This window comes from Polistes fuscatus, unplaced genomic scaffold, assembly GCF_010416935.1.
Source record: "Polistes fuscatus isolate 324 unplaced genomic scaffold, CU_Pfus_HIC Scaffold18, whole genome shotgun sequence".
Classification (NCBI taxonomy): Eukaryota; Metazoa; Arthropoda; class Insecta; order Hymenoptera; family Vespidae; genus Polistes; species Polistes fuscatus.
The window spans coordinates 273,965-301,838 of NW_025113086.1; the positions used below are offsets into that span (position 1 = coordinate 273,965).

The window sequence follows — 27,874 nt, forward strand, 5'->3', positions numbered from 1 at the left end:
GCCGATCTTTACTGCAAGCAGACCCGTTTTACGAGCTTTTCGGTACTAACCTTCTCTCGTTTCTTATACTCGTCCACGTAATTCCACTTGCTATTTTTATCTTTGCGTGGGCCAACCATCTTCTCGCGGATTTGTTAGCTCGATTTTTCCCATCTTACGTTAGTTGCTTGCGTTTTTACTCAAGGATCTATGTTATTCTTGTTTTTACTTGTTTTACAGATTATTTGTTTTATTCGAAACCAATTATAAGTATAATATATTATACATTTTGCGAAATGTAATTCTTATCAATTTGTATTGGAGTATGGGAATATTATTGAATATTTTTTTTTGATAAAAACTTAAATTAATTTTAGGTTGGATCGAAAAAAAAACGTTTGTTTGCCGATTTTTAAACAAAAAATTTATGTATGTTTAAAAATATGAATCCAATACATTATACAGAATGTAATTTTGATGATCGAAGTATACAAATTTATTATAGAATTTTTTTGGGTAATTAATGGTAATGCAAAATTCATGCTAAATTGATTGGTTTATATCGAAAATATGATAAATTGTATAGGGTGGGCTTAAAGTTTTTAGATAATTTTTGAAATTAAAAATTATTTTTTTTCCCGAGATCTGTTAAATCAATTTTTTCTTCTAGGTTATGAACTATTTCTTGGACTTCTTGCAATTTAAAAAAAAATTAAAGATAAAGATTAATCGAATAAATCTTGAGAAAATAGTAATTGATTTTTCAAATCAGTATTTAATGGAAGTTAGAATGGGACAATGTTGTTGTTATTATTATAACAAAAAAAATTATGTGCAGCACATTATGTAAATATTAGATTAGTAATCCTATTTACACTTATGTAAATGTACTTCTATTGTATAGCATCTTTTCTACTAATTGTGAATTAACGGTGCGACATTTAATAATATTTCATAATATTTCATAATATTTCATAATATTTCATATGTTTGATATAATATTTTTTTTATAATTATAAACATTTCGGATAAAAGAAAGAAAAACAAAAATATCAAAGAGAAATATTAACCTTTTAAAGCCACCAGGAATCTTTGCGAGCGGTTGTAGGAGTACAACCAATAAAATTTGAGTTTATCGTTAATTAGGGTAATGCTATAGTGTTAGTTTGTTCGTATGACCCCTCCTCCATCACTGATTTCAGAAACCAGGGCCGTATATCAAAAAACCAACCATGCAAGAATTCGTTATTATTTGAGGTTATGAAATTTATTAAGGTTAAAAAATGATGGGTAAAAAGTTAGGTTATATAAATAAGTTATAAATTTAAATATTAATATTTAAGGTTATAAACATTAATAAGGGGGTAAAAAGGTAAGGTAGGAATTATCTGAAGTAAAGAAAAAAGAATAAAAAAAATAAAGAGAAGAGAACTAGATATTAGGTTTACTTTTCTCGTAACCCTATTTTTTGTACACTTATATCCCGCTTCCCCTTTAAACGTCCACATTTGGTTATGAACGTAGTTGAAAATTTCTTTGATACTCAAATGTTTGAAGAGTATTATGTTAAGAGTACTTATTACTCTGTACTGTAAAATTCTCTGCAAATAAGAGAGGGGTGGGTTAAGTATATTGCACTGCACCTCATTACGTAGGAGAACATAACCTTAACACGTTGACTGCTGCACGCATTTCACGTGATTAGCCCACGGTTCCAATATGAATTTATATATTATGTTGAAATATTATTTACAGCAAATAAGATGAGTGGTATAATGGTGTTTAATGCATTTTTCGTGGTGGGGATTACCAGTGACCCCCGAGGCGCTGTAAACGTTTTTTACAATTATCAGTTGTTTCAAACTGTCCAAAAAAATAGTAGTAAATTATAATTTAGGGAAATCTTCATTTGATTAATCTGATTAAATGGCTGCTCATAGTTCACCATTGCGAAAAACTATAAAGCGGTGCAGGAAATTGGCAATAAGAGCTTTTACTGAATATTTGTATTGTAAATTAAATGGTGTTACACAAACAAGTAACTCGAAAAAATATTTCAATTTCTGATTTTAGGATAAAGTTAGTTCTAGTTTAAAATGTGTTTACACAGTTTTGCTCCCCGTTGTCTATTTTTGTTTTGTTTAATTAATTTTAAACATTTTCCATAAAAGAAAGTGAAAAACTAGTTGCTTGTATGCTTATCGGTATTATTAGTTTACGTATCGTACTCGAAGTTTCCTTCCTTGATCATAGTTTCAGACACAGAACGTGCTATGCCTACGAGCAACTTGAGCACGTATTGATACGTGAGCAAAGTATGCCCGCATGAAAACTAATCATCGTTGAGAGTAAGAGGAAGATAGAGCGGAAGAGAGAAAGAGAGAGACAATATAGGATTGATTGATAGTGATTAATAGAAAAAGAGATAGAAAAAAAAAGATCAAAAAAAAAGACGAAACGAGACGGTAGAGAAAAAAAAAGAAATTAGTAATTGGTATACAAAAGAAAAACAAAATGATAGATGGGCAAAGGAGAGAGGGGGGGAGAGAGAGAGAGAGAGAGAGAAACTAAAATGTAATAAATATATAAATAAATAGAGAACAAGAGGGAGAGTCAAAGAGAAATTAATACAAAAAATGATGCATTTACTTATGAACATTTGGAAGACTGAAAATTTGATTTTCCTTTATGTATTTTTTTTTTTTCAAATAAAAAAGATTGTCCGATATTATTAAAATTTTGTATATTATTTACATCACATTTTCTGACTATTTAAAAATATATATATAATATAAATAAAATATAATATATAATAAAATATATAATATATAATATATATATTGTATATATTAATAATATATATTATATATATTATTATAATTTTATTATTAATATATTAATTAAAATATATATATATTTTTAAATAGTCGGAAAATGTGATATAAATAATATATATAAATAATAATAAATATATAATTAAAATATGTAATAAAAATATTAAATAATAATAATATATAATAATAAGAAGAAATATATATATATATATATAATATTAATATATATTTAATATATTTTTAATATTATTTATATATATAAATATTAGAATATTTAGAATTTTATTTTAATTACACATAATTATATATATATTTTGTATTTAATTTAAAATGGCGGGTGTACAATATGAAATATAATTAATGTTTAATAATAATATGTAATAATTAAAATAATAATAAATATGTAGGAAGAAAGAGAGAGGAAGAAGAAAAATAAATAAATAAAGAGAGAGAGAGAGAGAGAAATTAATAAATTCATAGATAAAAATAAATAAAAAGAGAGAGAGAAAAATAATGAATAAACAGATAGAGAGAAAAAGACTGATCAAAAATTACCCGAAACGAAAAAGTATAAAACAGGAAATAAATTGACAAAGGATAACAAAAGAAAAATAAAGAAAGCAAGAAAGAAAGAAAGAGAGAAAAATGGAGACAGAGATCGTGGTTCAATAACCAACTTCAGTGTAAAGTTTGTACTTTTATTGTTAGATGATCGTTACACAATGTAGTATATATGTACAATGTAATGTACATATGTGATGGTACATGGTAATATCACCGATAAAGCACTGTGAGTCACGTGTTAGCATCTCGTAACTCGTTGCACCTCGAACGTGTGTGTCATTTAGACGACAGCGTTCGCATATCCGTTCTTCCGTTACACACACACACAACACACTTATTCACTCACTCATTGTAATATTATACACACTATGTTACGTACACAACAACGTGTTTATATATGCGTATATATAACGTATATATATATATATATATAGGTGTATATTTCTGAAGAACTAATATAGAAGTGTCTCCGTTATATGGCACAGAAGGGTGGGGGAGGATGGCAGGTTTGCGAACGCGTTGAGATCGTTTCTACAGGATATGAACGGTGATATCGACGCCTACGATCGTTCGATGATCGGAAACACAATCTAGTTTACTTTACCTACCTATCTCTCTATTTTGAGATTTTGTGTGTGTGTGTTGTATATATATATATATATATATATATATATATGTGTGTGTGCCCGCGCGCGCGCTTGTTATGTTTGTGTGAGAAAAATAAAGACATACAAAATATCGCTTTTCACGATCGATTTCCAATCGATAATATGTCACAATTTTATTTAATATTTATTTGAAAATTGCTACTACGCTTTCCTCTTTGAAATAAACTAATGTAAGTTTACTCTCGTTTAACACACTGAATGTTACATGTTATACGAGTCATTTATTTGTAACACAAACATTAAACATGTGGTACGTTTGGAAACAAATTTGTCAAAGATGTTTTTATTATTTTAGGTTTTTTTTTTTAATCGTTTTTTTTCTTTTTTTATTTTCTCCACCCCCCACCACCACCATCACCCCATAATAACATTTAGTTCAGGCTGAATATTCTATGATATACGAATCGTGCAAATATTGATTATACATGAATTTGGAGATACATATTTACAAAAGATTATTTATTTATTTTTTTTTTATAATATTTATTTATTAATATGCATATTTATTGATTAAACATTGTTGTCTCGTAGAATATTTGTCCGAGAATTTTTTGATTAAACAAATAACGATTATGCGTCCATTTGAAACGCGTTATTATTCATTTGTCTGTTGGAATATCTATCAAATAAAATATTACGATGTTAAATTAAAGTACCATTGATACTAATTACATGGTCCATTTAATGCAAAAGGCGTTGATTATGCAAGTATCAATTACATCTGTGCATTCGGAAACGCATTTACAGAATATAATTAATTCGTTTCTTGTAATATACAGGGTGCCTGAAAATATGTGAAATTCATTTCAGAAACGGACAGTGTATACAAAAACAATGAAAAAGGTTCATATAAACATGCGTCTTATTTAACCTTGGTTCAAAGTTCTAGTCACATTTGTGTTCCAGTAATCGTCAATTTGTATCCAAGTTTGCAATTATTGTATCATCGAATTTTGCAGTTTTTCCAAAAATTCCAGATATGCGTCGATTCTGTTGATAACATTTTTGTATACTTAATTTAAATTTATTAATATTGACAATAGGAAGAGGAGGGGGGCGAGTATATAATTGTTTTCAAGTGATCTCAAAAATAAAAATCTAATTACGCACATGAAACCTTTAAAATACAGAAAATAAAAAATAATAAAGTACTTTTAGTAAGAGAATTGGGTATGGAAGTTGAACTAATTAAACTAAAATGATTACATTTAATTAACAAAATGCGTGACATTAATAAGAACACAGATACATATTTATATATATATATATATTTTTTTTATATAATTTATATATTTATTTATATAATTTTTTTCACTGTTTTAGTGTCCCCAGTTCACTACTGTGAAGTTAGTTCTACAATAATATCAAATATCCTTTAATTATCAAAAATATAATTTTACTTAACCCTTTAAGTATCAAAGAAATTTCATAATTAAATGTGGGCGTTCCTACGCGTAACGAGACAGGAGCGTACCAAAAATAGGGCGACAAGAAAAGCAAACCTAATATTTAGTTCTCTTCTCTTTCTTCTATTTATTCATTTTCTTCTTATTTTTTCTTTTCTTCAAATAATTCTTAATTAACCATTTTACTTATTACTTTTTATATTCTTTAATAATAATACTTAAATTTATAACCTACTTAACCTTACTTTTTATCTATAATTCATTATAACCTCAAACAATGACACTTTCTCGTATAGTCGATTTTCTGGGCATACGTTCCTGGTTTCTGAAACTAGCGATAAAGAAAGGGTCACATGGACAAACTAACACTATACCGCTACCCTAATACAACGACAAACTTAAATTTGATTGGCTTTATCTTCACAATCGTTCACACGAAGATTCTTGGCAATTTTGATAATCAAAAAGGTTGAAGAAGATCAATAACCTTGAAATTTTATAAAAAAAAAAAAGATTCTGCGAATAATTTCATACAAATTATAATGTTAACGTTTTAAGATCAAGTAATTTCTTCGTGTAATATTTCGTTTGTGTCATAAAAAATATTAAAGATATTTCAAGTACTAAAATTAATTGAAACACCTTATATACCGTGTATACTTTATTACATAAACTGGTTCAATTTTTGCAACATGTTATATAATTCTGTCTTATACAAGTCATATAAGTTACACAAACATTGGTTATCTATGCATTTGTAAACACATATTTCTAATAAACGTAAGAGGTTTGTATACACATGTTGTATAGTGGTTTCTCATATTATAATATAATGTACTACATTACTGTGAAAATGTAAGTTATATTCAAATTAAATATGATATCGTTGAATTCATCTTTTTATAAGCTAAGTTAATGTGATAATAAAAAAAACATCGTTCGATTAAAAAGAAAAACACCGATGACCTTGAAATCTTAAAATAGATCACCTTGAAAAATTCATAATAATATTATATTAATATTATAAATTCGATTAGATATTAAACAATTTTTTCTTTTGTTCTGACTTTTTATCCTACAATGAAAGATAATGCAAATGTTTCAAGTATTCGATAATTAATTGAAAAACCTTGTATATGATATAGTATATGCAATTTAGGATAAAAAATTCTATGTTTGTAGTTAAACAATTTTAAATCATTGAAATTAATCATTGAAAAGAAGTGATTGATTTTTAAAAGTAGTTAATTACTTTTGCTTCAGCCTGTATATAGGCAGTCATAACTTTTAAAATTTTCTTAATAAAAAAAAAAAAAGAAACCGTGTTATACGAGTATATCTTTACTATACACGAAAAGAGATATTACACGGATCGTAAGTCGCCATAAACCGATTCGCAAGCCCTCAGGGAAGAATATGTTACTAGTGTGTATGTGAGAGTTAAGTTTGAAGAAAGTTAAATGGTCGAGTCCGAGCAAGCTGTCAGTTGGGATATCATTTTTTTCATGTCGTATTTTCAATGTGTAAATTGATATACGTTCGAGTAATTTACCCGAACGGCGTAAAACGGTGGCTGCGTTGCTAATAAAACTAAACGTCCATTTCACTCGATATCAAATTTATAAGTGTATAAATACACGTATGTGTACGTGTATGTGTAGATTTTAATGTATGCAGAATATATTAAAAGAAAAAAATGTATATACACACTTCAAGACAGACAAAAAAAAAAGGATTACAGAAATATATTTTTTTTGATATTAAATTTTCTTTTATTTATAATATAAATCCTTTTGTTATTTATTAAATTATTTTTTATTTTTTTTTTCGTCACTCGTTACTGTTATAGCAACCCATCGGTAAAGTGTGCGTATATCCTTTTTAGTGAACTCTGTGTATATACGGATGTGTACAATCACTCTCAAAAATAATCAAACGCTACAGAGTCTGATTAACTTTATTAATGCATATTTCGGTCGTTTATGAAATAATCACCAAGATTATTGTTTTTTTTTAACAATAATTCAATTATTAACTTTGGTAAAGACATATAATTTATTTTAAAAGTTTACGTATATTTCATAATAAAAATTATTAAACGAGATAATATCACATTTTATGTTTATTATTATTAAACATAATTTATCACTTATTTAACGTAATTTAATATTTAAAAAAAAAATAATTGTAATATTTCGTGACTTAACTATTTTGTTTTATACCGTGTCATATGTTTGACAACTATTTATAATTCAAAATAAAATATTCTATCGTTATATTTATTCATTCATATTCGAGTATTTGTTTTAATTCAGCTATCGAAAAAAGTGGAGCATTCCGATTTTTCTTATCTAATTCAACACATAAATTTTCAATAGAATTAAGGATATGTTGATTATTATTTGGTATAAAAAATTTTGGGGCATTTATTTTATAAGGATTCTTGCAAAATGCATGCCTTGTACGTGAGTTGTTGTCTTAATAAAACTTTAAATTATTATTAATCTAAAACAACAATTTATTATTAGAATTTTCCAAATGACTGTTTTATTTTTGTAATAAATTATTAATTTTATTACTATGCCGTCTATTTATTTATTGTAAACGAATAATTGCGTATGAAAGAACAACTTTTGGCCCAAATTATCGAATCGTTTTCATCTATTTACGGAGACGTGTAATGATATACATTCCATATTATATGTATAATAATTTTTATTTTATGTTATTTTATTGGAGTTATATAAGGGTGATCTACCAATATGTGTATACTTTTTTATTATACTATTTATATATTATAATTTTTTACCGTATTAACTTTTCTCTGTATTTCAACACCAATTTATTTTTCAAATTACACACTTGCAATTACTTTTAAGTCTATTGGCAGAAAATGGATAAATGGCATAAACTAAAAAAAGGATAAAACAATATGGAAATTTCTACTTCGGATTATTTTAAAAAAAAACCAGGGTGGGGGGATTCGAACCCAGGACCTTTCGCTTTCCGATCAAGCACTCTACCACCTGAGCTATGAAGTCTTACGTAAATACAATTCAAAAAATTTCATATAATATGATTAGGTTGTCCAAAAAGTCTACGATTTTTATCTAATCATTGGATAAATTTTCAATAGGATTCAATTCCTTCAATTGTAATAAGGGATGAAGAATCTTGGTGCATTTATTTAACACTTTGAATATTAAAAAAAGTTCCCATTTCGGTCACAATGAAATGTGGGCGTTGCTATGCGTAACAAGACAGGAGCGTACCAATAATAGGGCGACAAGAAAAGTAAACTCTATATTTTATTCCTTTTATTCTTCTTTCTTTTCTTCAAATAATTCTCAACTAACCTTTTCACCTACTATTCTTTATATTCTTAAATAATAATATTTAAATTTATACTCGTCATAACGCGCTAAATATTGCCATTTCCCCCCACTAGAAGTACACTCGTCCATCACAGTTAAATTGATTAATAATTTGTTTTTTTTTTTAATTTCGTATAAAAATAAATTATATATTTTTACCAAGAGATTAATAAATAATCTATTATTAAAAACACAATAACCGGACCGATTGTTTGATAAAAAAACAATCAAAATATAAATCCAAAAAGTTAATCATAGCGTTCAAATACTTTTGGGAGTCATCGTACATATATAATTATTTTTATTTTATACAGACGTGTATCTATAGCTATTTTATATATGCATGTATATTTTCATATGCCTAAATATATATATATATATGTACAAATATAGGAGTTTTTCGTAATTCGGATTTTTTTATGTAAAACATTTCCGATAACGTTTTGGCGCTGTAATTTATGTAAATTGACACCTTGTTCGCATTTTGTGGTGAAAAGAACGTTTACTTAATTCGTTCAGGTCACAAATCATTCTCTATCTCTCTTTCTCTCTCTCTCTCTCTCTCACTTACTCACTTTTTCTTTCTCTATCTATCTATCTCTTTCTTGTATTACCTAATCGCTTAGAATGGTATATCTATATATATATATAAGCATATATGTATGCACATATATATGTTATAAAATATTATGTATTATGGAAGAGTATTTAATCGTATTTTGTAAATCATTTGTTATGTTCTATAAGAATATATTGCCACTATTTTGTACCATTTAATTGACAAGAACGAGTATGGGTTTTAAAATAGAAAATTAGCGATCAAAGTTTTTCAGTCGTGTAGTAAATGTGACGATATGCTAATACTGTTTTCTTTTTTTTTTCTCCTTCTTTTTTCTACAGTTGATTTTTATAATAGGAGATCTGTGTTTTTTTTTTCGCTACACATTCGATTGACGTAAGCGTCTGATTAACACCTGTCTTTTTTTCTTTTCTTTAAAATTGTATTTTTGTATTTGTATCAAAAAAGAAAAAAGATAAACAACAAGTAATTAAAGGCAATTATTGATTCATATAAAAAATGCTTTTATTTATTTTTTTTATATGTAATAATAAATAATAATAGTAGAATGTATAACAAAGTTCATTTAATAGGCCAACACAAGCTGTAAAAAAATAAATATCTTATTTATCTAAATAATAATAGTAATAATAATATAAATGCATATATGTTATAAAAAAAATTATTTATTAATAATACTTTACATTGTTATTTAAATGATTCCAAATTTATCATTCGACTCATATTAATTAATTTTAATAATTTACAGTCGTGCACATTATATCGATGATGCTAATATATAAAATAAGATGACTTTCAAAAGCATTTTAAAGGCATAATCGCATTTAAATAAATATAATATACTTTTTATTACTACATTAAATAATTTATAATATTATTGAATAATTTATTATTAACTCGTATTTTACATTATTACTTGCATTACTTCGAATTTATTAATCGATTTGCAGTAATAAATTTTTATAAAGTAATACAACACACACATAAGTTATCGGTTATTTTTAAATATGTAAATCGACTGGATGGCCTTCAAATGTGTTTTATAAGAACGCTCACGTTTAAGTAGAAATGGCAAGCTATTTAATATTATTTAATTACCTATTCATATATTAATAAAATTATTATAAACCATCCTATAGGTTATGTATACCTATTTATACCAAACCGGTCAAATGGCCAATCTTTAATAAAAACAATGTTTTTTTAGAATAGAATGGAGACAACACTAAATTTGATATTAATTAAAATAATAAATGTATATACATTTTTCGATGATAATAACGATATTTATAATTATGATTACCATTAAAATCAAATGACAATAGATAAATAATAAATATTAAATTTTTATTCAAAATTGAAAGTCAGTTATTTAATCGATTGTAATACATTTGGGGTTAAATGATTTATTAATAATATTAAATACATTTTTATAATAAATTATACTTTCTACTATATTTGGATTATTCGAAATTAATTGTACAAATCGTAATAATTAACAAAAACGATTTAGTACTACTAATTATTGATTATATTAACTTATAAAAACACAAGATGGCGTTTGACATCGTTTTAAAAACGTATTTTATATTTAATAGTGGCTTAAATAATAAATAAACAAATTCCTAGTTGATAATACTATAATATTTATAGTAATAATTGTCATAAAAATCGGAGGAAGAAAAGTAATAACACTATGAACACAGATATTTGAAATTTAAAGTTTAGAATCAGTCAATAAACCAGTTATAATACGAGATTAATTAATATTATACAAAAATTTATTCGAATAAAATAAACATCACAATGGTTACTCGTATTAATCGTATTTAAATATTCAACTGAAACTAATGATTAATTAAAAAAAAAAAACAACAAAAAACCTATACCTTTATATATTAACCTATAAAACAAAAAACAAGATGGCCTTCGGCAAACTTTTCTACAAGAACATTCGTTTCGAATTAGTTTTTTGCGTTTTGAATTAACTTTAACTCTCGAACGATGTGTGTTAATTGTTTTAATCAGTTCGATAATAAGTAAGCAGTATACGCATCTATTTTCGCGACAAGAATAATATCGAGTTCTTTGGTAAGTTAACGTAGGATGTAGGAGGAGTATTAGCTAGCTCCCTCCGGTCACGGTTTATGAACGCCTGCCTGTAATGAATTACGTTGCCGTGGGGAAGGAACGCGTTCGTGATGCGAGAAAACTTATGAATGGAGGAGAGGAAGCGTCGGCCTTCGATTTATCGCGCATCGTTGAACGAACGAACGACGTGCTCGTTAAAATTATTATTTTTATATATATATATAAGAAAGCAAGAGATAAAGAGAGAGAGAGAGAGAGAGAGAGAGAGAGAGAAGTTAGAAAATGAAAAAAGTAAATACAATACTTCGAAATTTTTAACATTTTTTTCTTTGCTTGAAAATAATATAAATCTATTTATTTTTATTTTATTAATATAACGTATATTAATTATATTATATATTTATTTATATATATATACATAACCATGCTTATAGGTTATGTATACCTATTTATACCAAACCGGTTAAATGGTCAATCTTTAATAAAAATAATGATTTTTTTAGAATAGAATGGAGACAACATTCACACACACACACACACACATAATTTGATATTAATTAAAATATTAAATATATATGCATTTTTCGATCGTAATAACGATATTTATATACTAATTATATTATGTAATTATATTATATATCAATATAATATATATATGCATATATATGTATAAATATAAGAAAGAAAGAGAGAAAGAGAGAAATGAAAAAATGAAAAAATAAAAAAGTAAATACAATACTAAAAATTTTAAATCTTTTTTCGTTTGTTTACAAATAGTATATATCCATTTATTTTTATTTTATTAGATTGGCCAATAAGATATTTAAGGGTTTGCGAACCCTTGATCATTTGGATCGTTTTCTATGAGAATAAACTTTTACAAATTATTCGAACACGAAAGTGACTATAACTTTTAAAACAAGTAAATAGGACACACGTTTATATAAACTTTTTTTTATTGTTTAATGTTCTTTGTACAATATTAAAGTAGGTTTTAAATATTACGAAATATCCTATATATGATATCATCATATTGAAAACGTTTGTAAACACATTAAAGAGCACAAAAATGTTTTCTTAAATATTCGGCTATCGAAATAATGAAATTCTTCGTGCTGAAACTGAATCAAGTAGCACGCTTACTCGACAAATTTTCAAACTTATTTTTCTCGAAAACAAAATCTTATATGAGCAAATATTATTCAACATTAACGATTTAGTTTTTCATGTAGAATTATCTTCTACTCTTTTGTACCGCTAATTACAGGACACTCTGTATATCTACGTAAAACTGCTAGTCTAGAAACTACTATATTTCATAACCTGAAAGAAAAAGTTAACCTAAAAAAATGTTGACAAAAAAACAAAGAAGTAATCCATGTTAAGAAATCGATTAGAAACCATAATATAATTTTGTACAATACACATAATCGTGTAACTTACAATTATTTAATATGATTTAAATTATGGGATAAAACCGAACAAAAAACAAATATTTTATTTCGAAAATTATTAAACCCGATATTCGAGGAAATAAAACTAAAAACTTTATGCACCATTATTTAACATTTCTTACAAGAAATTCAACACATTCCGTATAAACTACATTTTGATTTGAAAGATAAAATATTCGAGTATCTATAAAGATCTAAAAAAGAAAAAAAGAAACAATTACTCATCAAGATTCGAAATAAACCGCGCTTAGAGAACCACGCATGCGCACAACGGACAACTCATCACGTGCTCTGTTTCTCTCTCTCTCTTTCTCACAGTATAGTGCTGAGTCGTTGAACCGACAAAAGTGGCGAACGAAAGAGAGGAAACTCAAAAGGACGAAAATAAGAGTGAGAGAGAGAGAGAGAGAGAGTCCTCTCTCTTCAGTTTCATTATTTTTCTCTTTCTTTCTCCTTTTTTCATTCCGCTTAGCTTATATATACATACTTGCATCAATAATTCTATTCATCGTGTCGCGTGCGTGCATGCGCGCACACACAAACAAACACAACTTTACCAACAAGCCGAAGGAGAGAGAGCCCTACACTACAGTGAGCCCATGCCACCTAAAGGCGGAAAAAGACTGAACAGTAAAGAAAAAAAAAAAGAAAAAATCCCTCAGAAAAATAAAAATTATGAAAAAGAAAGAGAGAGGCTAAGTAAGAGAGAAAGAAATAAAAGAAGTCGAAAACAAGGAAAGTCTTTGTCCCATGGCGTCATGGCGGCCTATGGAACGTGGAATATAATGGGGCACGTGTTCCCGCGTTGCGCTAATGGCACGGTTTTGCGGACTTCTCGATGTGCGTATTGTCCCACGGCGCTATATAGTTAACTCCTCTCCCCCCTCCTATTCTTCCCTTTACGTCCCTCCCCCTTCCGTACCCTCTCATCGCTCTTGTTCCTTTATCACGCTCCCCCCTCCTGCACCTTCTCCGACTACTCCTCTCTCGTGCCGTTTTCACTCTATTGTTCCATGAAAAGCGGCAACTAGCGGCTCTGAATTCGAGTCGAACAGATTCCAGACGATATCCTCGTTACGTTTCCCCTCTCCCTTCTTACACCGATATATATTTTATCTCCTTTCCTTGTATCTCTTTTTCCCTTTTATTCTTTTACTTTTTTTTTATTTCTTTCTTTCTCGTTTAGTCTTTCAAACGCGTTCCCTGAGTTCCGTCTCACTCCGTGGCTTCGCCTTATTCGGGCATGTTGCCTGTGTACAACGCACATGCACTGTCTCTGACGATGCACGTGTGTACTCTGCTCTGCTTTGCTCTGCTCTGCTCTGCTGTGCTGTACTGTACCGCGCTGTGCTGTATTGTGCAGTAACGCATAGGCGTAGAACGCAGTAGTTAACCATCATGGAAGATATCTGTTTATTTCTTTTGATGATAATCTTTAGATTTCTTCTGAGAACTAAGAAATTTGATCGAAATTTGAACACAATTGTTTCATATTGTTCAGTGGGAAAGTTTAGAATGCCTTGTTAACGTAGTTTGTTAATTTTATTGGATAAAAATATTATTGTTTATTTGATAAATTGTAATAGGAAGAATATTGAACTCTTATGATATTTATTGATATATAATTTGCTCTGCTCTGCTTTGCTGTACTGTGCTGTGCTGTGCTGTATTGTGCAGTAACGCATAGGCGTAGAACGCACTAGTTAACCATCATGGAAAATATCTGTTTATTTCTTTTGATGATAATCTTTAGATTTCTCCTGAGAACTAAGAAATTTGATCGAAATTTGAACACAATTGTTTCATATTGTTCAGTGGGAAAGTTTAGAATGACTTGTTAACGTAGTTTTGTTAATTTTATTGGATAAAAATATTATTGTTTATTTGATAAATTGTAATATGAAGAATATTGAACTCTTATGGTATTTATTATGATATATAATTTGCTCTGCTCTGCTTTGCTGTACTGTGCTATGCTGTACTGTGCTGTGCTGTGCTGTGCTGTATTGTGCAGTAACGCATAGGCGTAGAACGCAGTAGTTAACCATCATGGAAGATATCTGTTTATTTCTTTTGATGATAATCTTTAGATTTTTCCTGAGAACTAAGAGATTTCATCGAAATTTGAACACAATTGTTTCATATTGTTCAGTGGGAAAGTTTTGAATGTCTTGTTAACGTAGTTTTGTTAATTTTATTGGATAAAAATATTATTGTTTATTTGATAAATTGTAATAGGAAGAATATTGAACTCTTATGATATTTATTATGATATATAATTTGCTCTGCTCTGCTTTGCTGTACTGTGCTGTACTGTATTGTGCAGTAACGCATAGGCGTAGAACGCAGTAGTTAACCATCATGGAAGATATCTGTTTATTTCTTTTGATGATAATCTTTAGATTTCTCCTGAGAACTAAGAAATTTGATCGAAATTTGAACACAATTGTTTCATATTGTTCAGTGGGAAAGTTTAGAATGCCTTGTTAACGTAGTTTTGTTAATTTTATTGGATAAAAATATTATTGTTTATTTGATAAATTGTAATAGGAAGAATATTGAACTCTTATGATATTTATTATGATATATAATTTGCTCTGCTCTGCTTTGCTGTACTGTGCTATGCTGTACTGTGCTGTGCTGTGCTGTATTGTTGTATTGTGCAGTAACGCATAGGCGTAGAACGCACTAGTTAACCATCATGGAAGAGAGAGAGAGATATCTGTTTATTTCTTTTGATGATAATCTTTAGATTTCTCCTGAGAACTAAGAAATTTGATCGAAATTTGAACACAATTGTTTCATATTGTTCAGTGGGAAAGTTTAGAATGCCTTGTTAACGTAGTTTTGTTAATTTTATTGGATAAAAATATTATTGTTTATTTGATAAATTGTAATATGAAGAATATGAACTCTTATGATATTTATTATGATATATATTTGCTCTGCTCTGCTTTGATGTACTGTGCTGTGCTGTACTGTGCTGTGCTGTGCTGTATTGTGCAGTAACGCATAGGCGTAGAACGCACTAGTTAACCATCATGGAAGATATCTGTTTATTTCTTTTAATGATAATCTTTAGATTTCTCCTGAGAACCAAGAAATTTCATCGAAATTTGAACACAATTGTTTCATATTGTTCAGTGGGAAAGTTTAGAATGCCTTGTTAACGTAGTTTTGTTAATTTTATTGGATAAAAATATTATTGTTTATTTGATAAATTGTAATATGAAGAATATTGAACTCTTATGATATTTATTATGATATATAATCTGCTCTGCTCTGCTCTGCTGTACTGTGCTGTGCTGTGCTGTATTGTGCAGTAACGCATAGGCGTAGAACGCACTAGTTAACCATCATGGAAGATATCTGTTTATTTCTTTTGATGATAATCTTTAGATTTCTCCTGAGAACTAAGAAATTTGATCGAAATTTGAACACAATTGTTTCATATTGTTCAGTGGGAAAGTTTAGAATGCCTTGTTAACGTAGTTTTGTTAATTTTATTGGACTTTTTTATTAGGAAATTTATGTGGGAATTTAGAGTATTTTATTTGGATTGAAATTAATAATAATATTTATTATTTATTTGAAAAATTGTGATAGATAGGATACTGAACTGTTATGATATTTATTAGGTTTTTTTCCCAGAAAATTAAGAAAATTAATTAATGGAAGTTGAACGGAATTGTTTCTGGATTGGAAAGTTTGAATTGCTTTCGTTGTTAGGATTTTATTAAGGGATTAATGGAGATTTTATAATCTTTAAATTTGTTTTCTTGTTATTTGTATTTTTATTAATTTTATTGGGTTTGTATGTTTATTCCATAGATGTGGGAATTTGTTATTTTATATGTAATGAATACGAGTGGTATTTCTTATTTAACAATTTTATTAAAGCTAATATTATATGTGAATTCTGCTTCTGATTCCTGAAAATTAGGAATTTAAATGAAAGTTGGTCGTAATTGCTTCCAGGTTGGAAAGTTTTGAGTATTTAATTAGTATAATTTTCCTGATTTTATTATGTTGTTCTATAAAGAAATTAACGTTGGAATTTATAGTATTTTATATTTATTAATTTTCCCATACTGGTTTAAATGTTTTCTTGGTTTTATGAGTAGAAAAGTTTTAGTTGTATTAGGTTTTATAGTTATGTTGACTTTATCCAGTCGGTTTATAAGGAAGTTAATATTTAAATACGTGATGTTGAATATTTCAATAAATAAGAATTACATTTTTTACTTTTGAAGTCAGAGATAATATTGAACTTTATTAGGTAATATTTGTTTGAATTCTACTGGGAATTTTGATGAAAGTTAGTCTGCACTGTAGAAAAGTTTTAAATATTTTGATGTAGTTTTGCTGGTTTTATTGGGTTGGTTTATAAGGAAGTTTATGTTGGAATTTAGAGTATTTCAGATTTATCGGGCTTCTCCCGAGAACTAGGAAATTTGATGGAATTAGTCTGCATTGTTTCTGGGTAAGAAAGTTTGGGAAATTTAAGGTTAGGATTTTATTAAAAGTTGGGGGGGATTACATGAAATTTTGTAATCTATAGTTTTGTTTATTTTATGGGCATTGGCTTAGAGATAAATTTGAATTTTATAGTATTTTATATTTGTACGAATATATAAATAATAATATTTTTTTTTCTTTTTATATTCCAACAGAGAATTTTAGAAAAATATGATGGAAATTGTTTTTGATTTTTGTATTTTTGTTTTCTTCTGGTTGGAAAATTTTTCAACAAACATTTTTTCGTTTAGAATTGTTGAAATTGTTTGAAAGAAAAATTAAAATAAGATCTTAACTATTATAAGAATTAAAAAAAAAGAAAGGAATAAAGAATAATTTGAGCGAATAAAATATAAACCTTTATGCTATCTTCCGTTTATGGCCGCAGGTGTACATGTGTGTGATTATGGACGTGTACCTTCGTGTATCTTCGAGATGTACCTTCATAAATTAAACGTGTGCGAATAGTCAGATGCTAAAGTACAATGGTGCTTTCTGCTTAATTAGCGAGCTCACCTTAATGACGTGGTACCACCCGTACAGGTAATAATAACGCGTAATCGGAAGTTCTTTGTCTCTACTTTCAAACGCTTACAATTGACTTTTCTAGTTGTACAAATTTGTTAAGATTTTTCATTGTTTATTGCTGGGAAATGAAACGCTTTCTAATTAACATTAGAATCTACCTAATCTGTCAAAATGATTAATTTCAGTTTTCTCATTTTGTTTATAATTAATGAAATTACTATCATTAATTAAAATGTCATATATAATTGTAATTACGTAAATTATAAATTATGGTTGTTTATTTATTATTATAGAATTTTTATAAGATATCCAAATAATCGTTTTACCGAGAGAAGAAAAATAAACGAAAAATCAATATTGGTTTATTATTAATGTTTTGATATCAAGTTTGTTATTTGTAGATATAAATTCCTACTAATTAAAGAATACTTAATAAGAAAAATTTAGAACTTTTTCAATTAGGTAAAGCAACTCTTTAAACACCATTTAGGTTATCTCAAAAATTTCTTACTTCTTTTTTTACAAATGTTAGGTATATAATATATATTATTTTATTGAGTTATATAGGGTGATCCACCAATATACGTTGCATTATTTTTTTCTGTATTTTAACCCTAATTTATATTTCAAACTACACACTTACAATTACTTTTAAGTCTATTGGCAGAAAATGGATAAATGGCATAAACTAAAAAAGGATAAAACAATTTGGAAATTTCGACTTCGGATTATTTCTAAAAAAAATTAGGGTGGGGGGATTCGAACCCAGGATCTTTCGTTTTCCGTTCAAGCACTCTACCACCTGAGCTATGAAGACTTACGTAAACATAATTCAAAAAATTGCATATAATATGATTAAGTTGTTTAAAAAGCTCGTACAATTTTTTTTTATTTACTCATCGCTTAAATTTTCAATAGAATTCAATTCCTTCAATTGTAGTTAGGGAAGAAAAATTTTGGTGCATTTATTTAATACTTTAAATATTTAAAAAAGTTCCCATTTCGGTCACAATTAAATGTGGGCGTTCCTACGCGTAGCAAAACAGGACCGTACCAAAAAAGGGCGACAACAAAAGCAAACACAATATTTTGTTCTCTTTTCTTTCTTCTTTTTATTCTTCTTTCTTTTATTCAAATAATTCCTAATTAATCTTTTCATTCCTTCTATTGTTAAATATGGAATAATATTTAATATTATTGTTACGAATATTTTCATTAAAAATGTTACTATTATCCTAAATTAACATTATTTTTTTGAATAATTTAAATTATATAGTATATGTGAGTATTTAAAAATAAAAATATATATTGTTTCTAAAATTAGTAAATGTCATATTGCTAATAATAATAGCCAGGACGATTGCATTACAAACAACCAAAATATGAAGCCAAAAATATTAGTCATAGTGTAGTATCCAAATATTTCTATGAATCACTGTCAATTATATTTTATCATATATGATATATATATAAATAAAAATTTAAATAAAAATATTAAAATAAAAATAAAAATTGTAGTTAATTACATTTTATATATTATATGATATATATATTTTTATATGATATTTTGAATGTTCGTCATGAAAAATACATAACTTTGAAAATAATCATCGAATTATCATTTACAAGCAAAAAATTGCATAATGAGGATAACGCATGAAATAAACACACATTATTGATAAATCTTTAATCGTATTTTATCATTCATTACATAACAATTTATCATAACATAATTATAATAATAAAAAATATTATAACAACACTATCACAATGTGATAATACGAATAATATTCATGAAGCTATAAACAAGTTTAAACGATCTTTATATAAGGAAGACGAACGAGAGTAGTAGTATCATTACGCAAAGAGTGAATTGATTGCTCGAACGGATGACTGCAATTGCCCTTCTGTCGGTTCCTGTCGTGGAATCTACGAGTGCGTTGGTTATGACACACTTTGCTCCGCAAATGCGTTTTATGCATCTCGTTGCTACGCTCGTTAACGTTGCAATAGAATTTTAATGTTTTCTTCTTTTTTTTTCTTCTTTTATTTTATCCAAGTTGCAACTGTACGGTTGCAGCGCTTGTTAAAAAGCTAGATCATCAAAAAGATCTATATAGATCTATGCTTTTTATTTGAAAATATTTCGTTAAAATATATAATTCGTATATAAACGACAGTTTTTACATAGTCGAGTACTTTCATGTACATATAATATAATATATATATATATAATATAATAGTAATATATATATATATATTACTAGTATAATAAAGTAAAATAAATAGTAAAAAAATAAATAGTAATATATATATATTATTATTTATTATAATTTTATTATATATTATTTTTTTATTATATATTATTTATTATTTATTATAATATTTATTATATATTATATATATATATTACTATTTATATTGATATATACTTATATCAATAAATGTAATTTTATTTACATAAATATAATAAATAAATACATATATATATAGAGACATAAATATATGCACATTACAACTAGATTCGTTCATACTTCTATAAATATACGTATTTTAATATATATGTATATACGTTATGTACATTTATAACTAGATTCGTTCATACTTCTATAAATACACATACTTTTATATACACATACATATATGAATATATACATTATTATATTCCACTGTAAAACGTGACGTCAGAGCTAAAACAAAGTTGAACAGTATGGTAACTGTTTCTAATGTTAAGCACCTGAGTTTAAGAGCATGACAAATATAGAGAAGTCTTTTTATGAATGAGACTTGTGTTTAAACAAAATTAAGAGATTTTCGTCAAGTGTTTAAAATTACTTAAAAAAAAAAAAAAAATTTTAATGTTATATGATTGTTTTCTCTTAAAAAATGAAATGGTTAACATTGTTTACCTTCTGAGGTATTTAAGTGTTCCGTATAAGGTGCTGTTTCACATATCAGGAATAGTTAACTTAAATATATTAAAATAAATAATGTTACACCTTAATTAGTTTAAAAATTGTATATTTTTTAAATTAGAATGTACAATACACAGATGTCATTTCGTAGAAAAATATTCATTTGTATTCTATTATTATTTTTAAAAATTAAATAATCAATAATTATCTTCAGAACATGTAAGGAACACCTACACAAAATTTCATCTGAATTGAACCAAAAGAGTAGATGATTTATTGGAAGATTACAAATGCATAGATTAAAGCTTTTATAATAATCAATTAAATGAACAATTATATTCGTCAATATTTCGAGTTATGAAGTATACTCGTTATGCGAATAAATCTTCTATAAAAACTAAAATCATAATTTAAAATTCATAAATAAAAATAAAATTCATAACATTCATAAATTTAAAAATGTTAAAAATATTTTAAGACCAAGACGAAATAAAATAAAAGAAAAATATAAATAATTATTATAAAAATACTCTCTGTATATTAAAAAATGTTCGACCAATTAAACTGAATATTACACGTTTTATCAAAAAAATATTTTCCAGATTATATATCAAGCACATCTTTAAGGAATAATCCTACACGATGATATTTACAATGTAACAAAAATAATATTCGGAAAAAATCAAAATATTGCGAACTACAATCATGCATTGTACCGTGCTTTTTACCGTTCGAAATTTTTTACAAGGGTTCATCAGAATCCTTTGAGACTCAAAATCGATAGAAATTTACGTGTAAGCGATAGTGAGGGTATAACCAATCAAATTAGAGTTTATCCGTGTGTTCCCTTCTCTATCGTTAATTTCAGAAACCAGGGACGTATGCTCATAAAATCGACAATACGAGAAAGTGTTATTGTTTGAGGTTATAATGAGAATTATAGATAAAAAGTGAGGTTACGTATTTTAAAAATTTAAATATTATTATTAAAGAATAGAAACAGTAATAGGGGTAAAATATTTACTTAGGAATTATTTGAAGAAAAGAAAGAAGAATAAAAGGAATAAAATATAGGGTTTGGTTTTCATGTCGGCCTATTTTTGATACGCTCCTGTCTCGCTACGCGTAGGAACGCCCACATTTAATTATGACCGAAATGGAAAATTTTTTTGATATTTAAGGGGTTAAATAAATCCATTGAAATTCTTCATTCTTTATTACAATTGCAGAAACTGAATTTCATTGAAAATTTATGCTATGATTAAATAGCAAAAATTGTACGGACTTTTTGGACAATCTAATCATTATTGTATGCATTTTATAAATTGCGCATACATACGTCTTAATAGCTCAGGTGGTAGAGTGCTCGATAGAAAAACAAAATATCTTGAGTTCGAGTCCCCACGACCCACGAGAGGCTCATTTTTTCGGTACACTGTTTAGGATTGCTTCTTATATTATTAATCAAATCTGACAACATTTTTGCGCGCATTTGAAAGTAGGAACATTCACAAAGAAGTAATTAAAAAAAACGTTGTAATATTTGTGTTTAATTCTTCAAAAATTATTTCATTATATGTGAAACAGAATGAAAATATGTTAAAGAAGAATTTTAATCTGTACAAAAATTTATGATATTTCTGGGTATGATTGTGTGATATATTCGGTGTATGTGTGATACGATACTGGTTTGAAATGTTTTTCAATCTGAAAATATTAATATCGAAGATGCATTTCGTATCTAATCGACCAATCCACTGGAAAAGTCGATGTGTAATGGAGGAAAAAATTGTACAAGATCGACATATTAGACTAAAAATAAATGTATGCACCCTTAAATTTAAGATTTAAACATTTTAAATGATTGTAGATAAAACTTTATAATAATATCGAGTTCTAGCTCGACATTATAGTTGGCGTAAGAAATTTGATATCTCGAGTAACATTCGACATAGAAATGATAAAAGGATAAAACCATCTAGAAATGGGTGAATATGATAAAATATGAAAAAAAAAAAAAAAACACGTTTTTCGCATTTGCATGCATTTAAATACGAAAAAAGTTTTTCCCCGGTCCAATATATATACTCGTCGTAAATGCATACTTGTATAAATGTACGTATGTATATATACGTGTAAGTATACACCTGTAAAGGTATATAAAACGCTTCACTCGGTTATTAGACTCAGTAACCGGTCTGTGCTCTCAGAACCGGATATCCTGAAACGTGGCCCTTATATACTATACCGACTTTTATAAACTGATCTTTCGAAACGCTTCTTTCTTTCTTTATAATATCTTACTCGCATAAATCAGCTTCCATTTCGCAGTATCGGAGTCGCCTTTTCTCGATTCAATTCGATTCGATTGAATTCGATTCGATTCTTCTTGTCTTATCCGACGCTTTATTATGTAATCGACCTGCATGCCTTTCAGTAGATTTATCTTTTCATTATTATCACTCTGATCGACGTATTTTTTTTTTGTATGTGTTAGCGACGGATAAATTTCATATTTTTTTTTTTTAAAGAGGAAAGAAAAATTGTTTCTTGAATATTGAATATATCATTTTTTTGTAATAATTAATTTTATAATAATTACGTTCAATGATTTAAGTCCTCGGGGCAGAGGTCGAAGTACGTTAAGATTATATAGGGTGTTCAATTTAATTCATACATTTGAATTCATCTTTTTATAAGTTATGTCATTGTTGTAGTACAAATATTATATCATCTATTTAAAAATAAATATCACACATTTCTGGTATTATTAAAAAAGATGATATTGAAACAAAAATTTTATGGGAATAAAAATATCAACCCCATCAAATCAATATATCTTCTTCTTAATTTAATTAATTTAATCGTATTGTAGTAACATAAATATTTCAAATACTATAGTTGTCTAAGAAAATTTTTATCCTTCGTATACATGAACATATATAGTGTACATAGAAAAAAAAAATAATTTGAAATAAAAAGAGAAAAATTTCAAATCCTCTGACAAGTTATTTTCACGAACATTATATCGAGACACGTGAGAGATCTGAACTTTAGCCTTTCCCCTACGTCTTTCTTCATCTGTTTTTAATATTACATCGTACGAAGCGAATGTTATCTCCGCGATTCGGAGAGAGATGAAAAGTAAGCAGTGAGAAATTCGTTGCTAACGGGGTCTACACGTGAAGCTAAACAAAGAGAAGAGTAGTTTCTTTTCAAGTAATTTTTGTGTTAACCACGACAGGTGTCAGAATGCGTGGGAGTCTCCTGTCAACTTCGTTTTGTTCTGCCTTCTTCTGATGAATATACGGGAAGTGGATCTCGGGAACTTTCGCGTTGATTTAACTGTCGAATCAATTTTACTCTTTGTTTACCAAAGGTGACTAAAGTCACACAAAATTGATCCTTCATTGTGTACTAAAAGTAATTAAATTTACGCAAAATTGAACGTTCGTTGTGTAAAGTTAAATCAAAGTTAAACTTTGGCTGACTAAAGTCACTCAAAATTGATTTTATCTATATTAAAAGGTGACTATAGTCAATTAAAGTTAAATGCTCTCTGTATATTATAGATGACTATAATTATTCAAAATTGATCGTTCATTGTATGCTAAAGGTTACTATAATCATTAAAACTTGATCTATTGTTATATACCAAAGATGTTTATAGTTACTTACTGTTAAACGTTCATTGTAGACTATAAGTGACTATAAACATCTAATGATTAACGCTGATTGTTTATTAAGGATGACTATAACCACTTAATGATCAACGATCGCTATGTATTAAAGAATGACTATAGTCAATTAAAGTTGAATATTTGCTATATATTAAAGGTGACTATAATCATCCATTGGTTAACGCTTATTGTATAATAAGAGTAACTATATTTATTCAAAATTAAACGCTTGCTAAGCATTAAATATTTCTGTAGTCTTAACGTTTAACACATACTGCCTACTAAGGGCAATTATAATTAAAAATTTGCTATATGTGTACTAATGATGACTATAATCACTTGACATTCAACGCTCGTTTTATATTAAATATAATTATAGCTATTATTATAGTTATTGACGCTCGTTATGTGCAAAGAGCAACTATAATCATTCAAAATTGAACGTTCGTTTTATACTAATTATGTTTATAGTCACTCAAATTTAAACATTCGTGTTTTACTTAATGTGACTATAATCATCAATTGAAGTGGAACAATATCTCAGTATACTAATAAATATGATTATATTAAAATATTTTATGCATGCTTTTTGCTACGAGTGACTATAGTCACTCATATATTGTAGTTCTTCTATTGAAGCTTGCTATATATGCACTAATTGTAAGTATAACTATATTCGACATTAAATGCTCGTTAAATACTAAACTTTACTATAATCAACTAATTTGAAATATATAAATTTTATATTAATAGAAAATATAATCATAATTGTGTACTAAATAAGGATGACTATAGTCACTCAAAGTTGAACGTTCGCCTTATACTTAATTATAGTCACTTACATCACTATAGATCATTTGCTGTATAATTAAAATGACTTTAGTCACTCAAAGTTGAACGCTCGTTGTATACTAAAAGACACTTTTATAATTAAAGAAACATTAAATAAAATTTTAATGTCTTGTTTATCGGTGTTTGTTTTACTTATATCTCAAATGACTTTGTAGTCGTGTAACAATGTCATGAAAATATTAACGATCTTATATTATCTCACAACAAATGTTTGCCTTGGGCTTTTTTAATACTCCTCGTAGTTCGTGCCTTGAATTTTTAAATATTCTATTTATAATAAACGAATATATTTTATTACATATTTCGAAGAAAACGAATTTTTTTAATAAAATAAATATTTTTGTCAATTAATTTTTATGTTATATTTACGTATATGCATCAATTATGAGTGTATATTGTGCATCACTTTTTCTAATAAATATTTTTATTTTTATAATTCCTATTAATCATGTTTTTTTGTTATTTCTTTCATAGAAATACGGATATCTAACTAGTCAATTTTGAATTATTAAAACACGCAACTGGAAAAAAGCTTTATTGCATAACTGATAACTCATCGCACTACCACGTACGTTTATCGCAAATATCGTCATAGACCTACGTAATAGTGATATCAACAATTGTTCTCCCGTACGTTATCTGCTGTCAGTGGTGAAAATATCACTTGGCCTAAAAATGAGTTTAAGTGTGTGTCACATAAAAAGATAAACGTAACAGAAAAAGTGTTAACAATAGACAATTATTTTGAAATCTGAAGTATACTTTACGTTATTTATTCTAAAAAGATTAAAAAAGAATGATAAAAAAGAAATTTATATAATAAAAGTAATCATTTATAACGCGTCTTAAAAAAAAAAAAAAAAATAACGGTACAAACGGCAGCAAAATAAAATTTTGGAAAAAAATTGTTCGTATGTATATTTAAAAAAAAAAACAATAAAAGTTTGATAATAAAAAATATTGTAAAACAAAAGTTTCTCGATTTTATACGTAAAATATGTTGCTATATTTGTATTACAAAAAATATAGTTACTTATTTAAAAACAAAATCCCAAAGATAACTTTGATATTATCCGCTAAACGAAAAGCAACAAATTTTATATTATTGTTGTTTTTTTAATATCAGGCAATTATTGTTTAAACGATTATTTTAAAAACCTTCGTGATTTTCGAGATAAAAATCTATAACGCTTCGAAACAAACGTTCGATTAAATTTCTAAATAAAAATGTTTATAAACGAAAAACCGATCATTCCGATTGGTTGGATAAATTGAATGTTAAATTATTTCAACCTCTGATATCATTTGAAATTCGATGAAAAATTATTTTTTAGGTTATGGTTAGGTTAGGTTAGGTTAGGTTATGATGAAAAATACAATATCTCGATTGTTCTGTCAGAATTGAATTATCGTTGGTGATAGTGATTATTAGCAACCAATCCGATGAAATCGATTTAAGTGTCATTGGCTGAAGACATTTAATGCAAATTACAATAGGTCTTTGCATAATACAAGAAATATAAATGGTACTATAAGGGAAAGAGATATAATTAAGAAGGTGAACAATATTTCCATTCTTTTTTAAATTTCTTATTATGTGCAAACATTATGGTTACAAAACACGAAACTTTTATAATGATGAAATAATTTAAATGTTTATTCATATTATATATATTATAATATTTAATATTATTTAATTTATATTTATATTATATTATATAATATTATAAAATAATGCTTTGTACTATATGTGTATACTAATAACATACTAAACTTAACTGGAATCCTACATTAATATTAATTAATATATATATAAGCAATATAAAATAATAAATGGTGTAAATACAATAATAATAATAATAATAATAATGTTTATGAGATGTCCTGGGACTTATAAACTAAACTACGAAAACATAATTTAAAAGTGGAACTAACAAACAAATGTTATTTGTAGTTCGATTAGAAACACTTTATTACAAATTTATATAAACAAATGAAACTGAAATCAGAATAATATTCTACCCTTTTTGTAAGATTTCTATAAAAGATTATTAATCAAAATTAAACAATGTATATAATAATAATAATATTAAAAATTAATATAAAAATTTACCCAGAAGTATTCTTTAAAATTTATTTATTATTACAAATTTATCTTCATTGTTTTGTAGAAAAATATTTTGAACATTAATCGATTCCCATCAAAACGTTACATCTAAAAGTATTTTGATAAACAAATATTCCTTTAATTTGTAAATTGTGCTATACGGAAAGCCCTTCTTACAAAATCGTTCTATACAGGGTGAGTCAAAAGTTCTGAAATAATTTTTAAAATTGTTTGAATGATTCCCATCAAAACGTTACATCTAAAAGTATTTTAATAAACAAATATTCCTTTAATTTGTAAATTGTGCTATACAGAAAACCCTTC

The 27,874-nt window shown here is 26.9% G+C and overlaps 1 protein-coding gene across 4 annotated transcripts in view; it reads left to right on the forward strand.

The window, feature by feature from the left end:
- The window catches only part of LOC122515613 (serine/threonine-protein kinase N), a 128,937-nt gene that overhangs the window by 73,388 nt on the left and 27,675 nt on the right, over positions 1–27,874 (forward strand). The window lies entirely within an intron of this gene.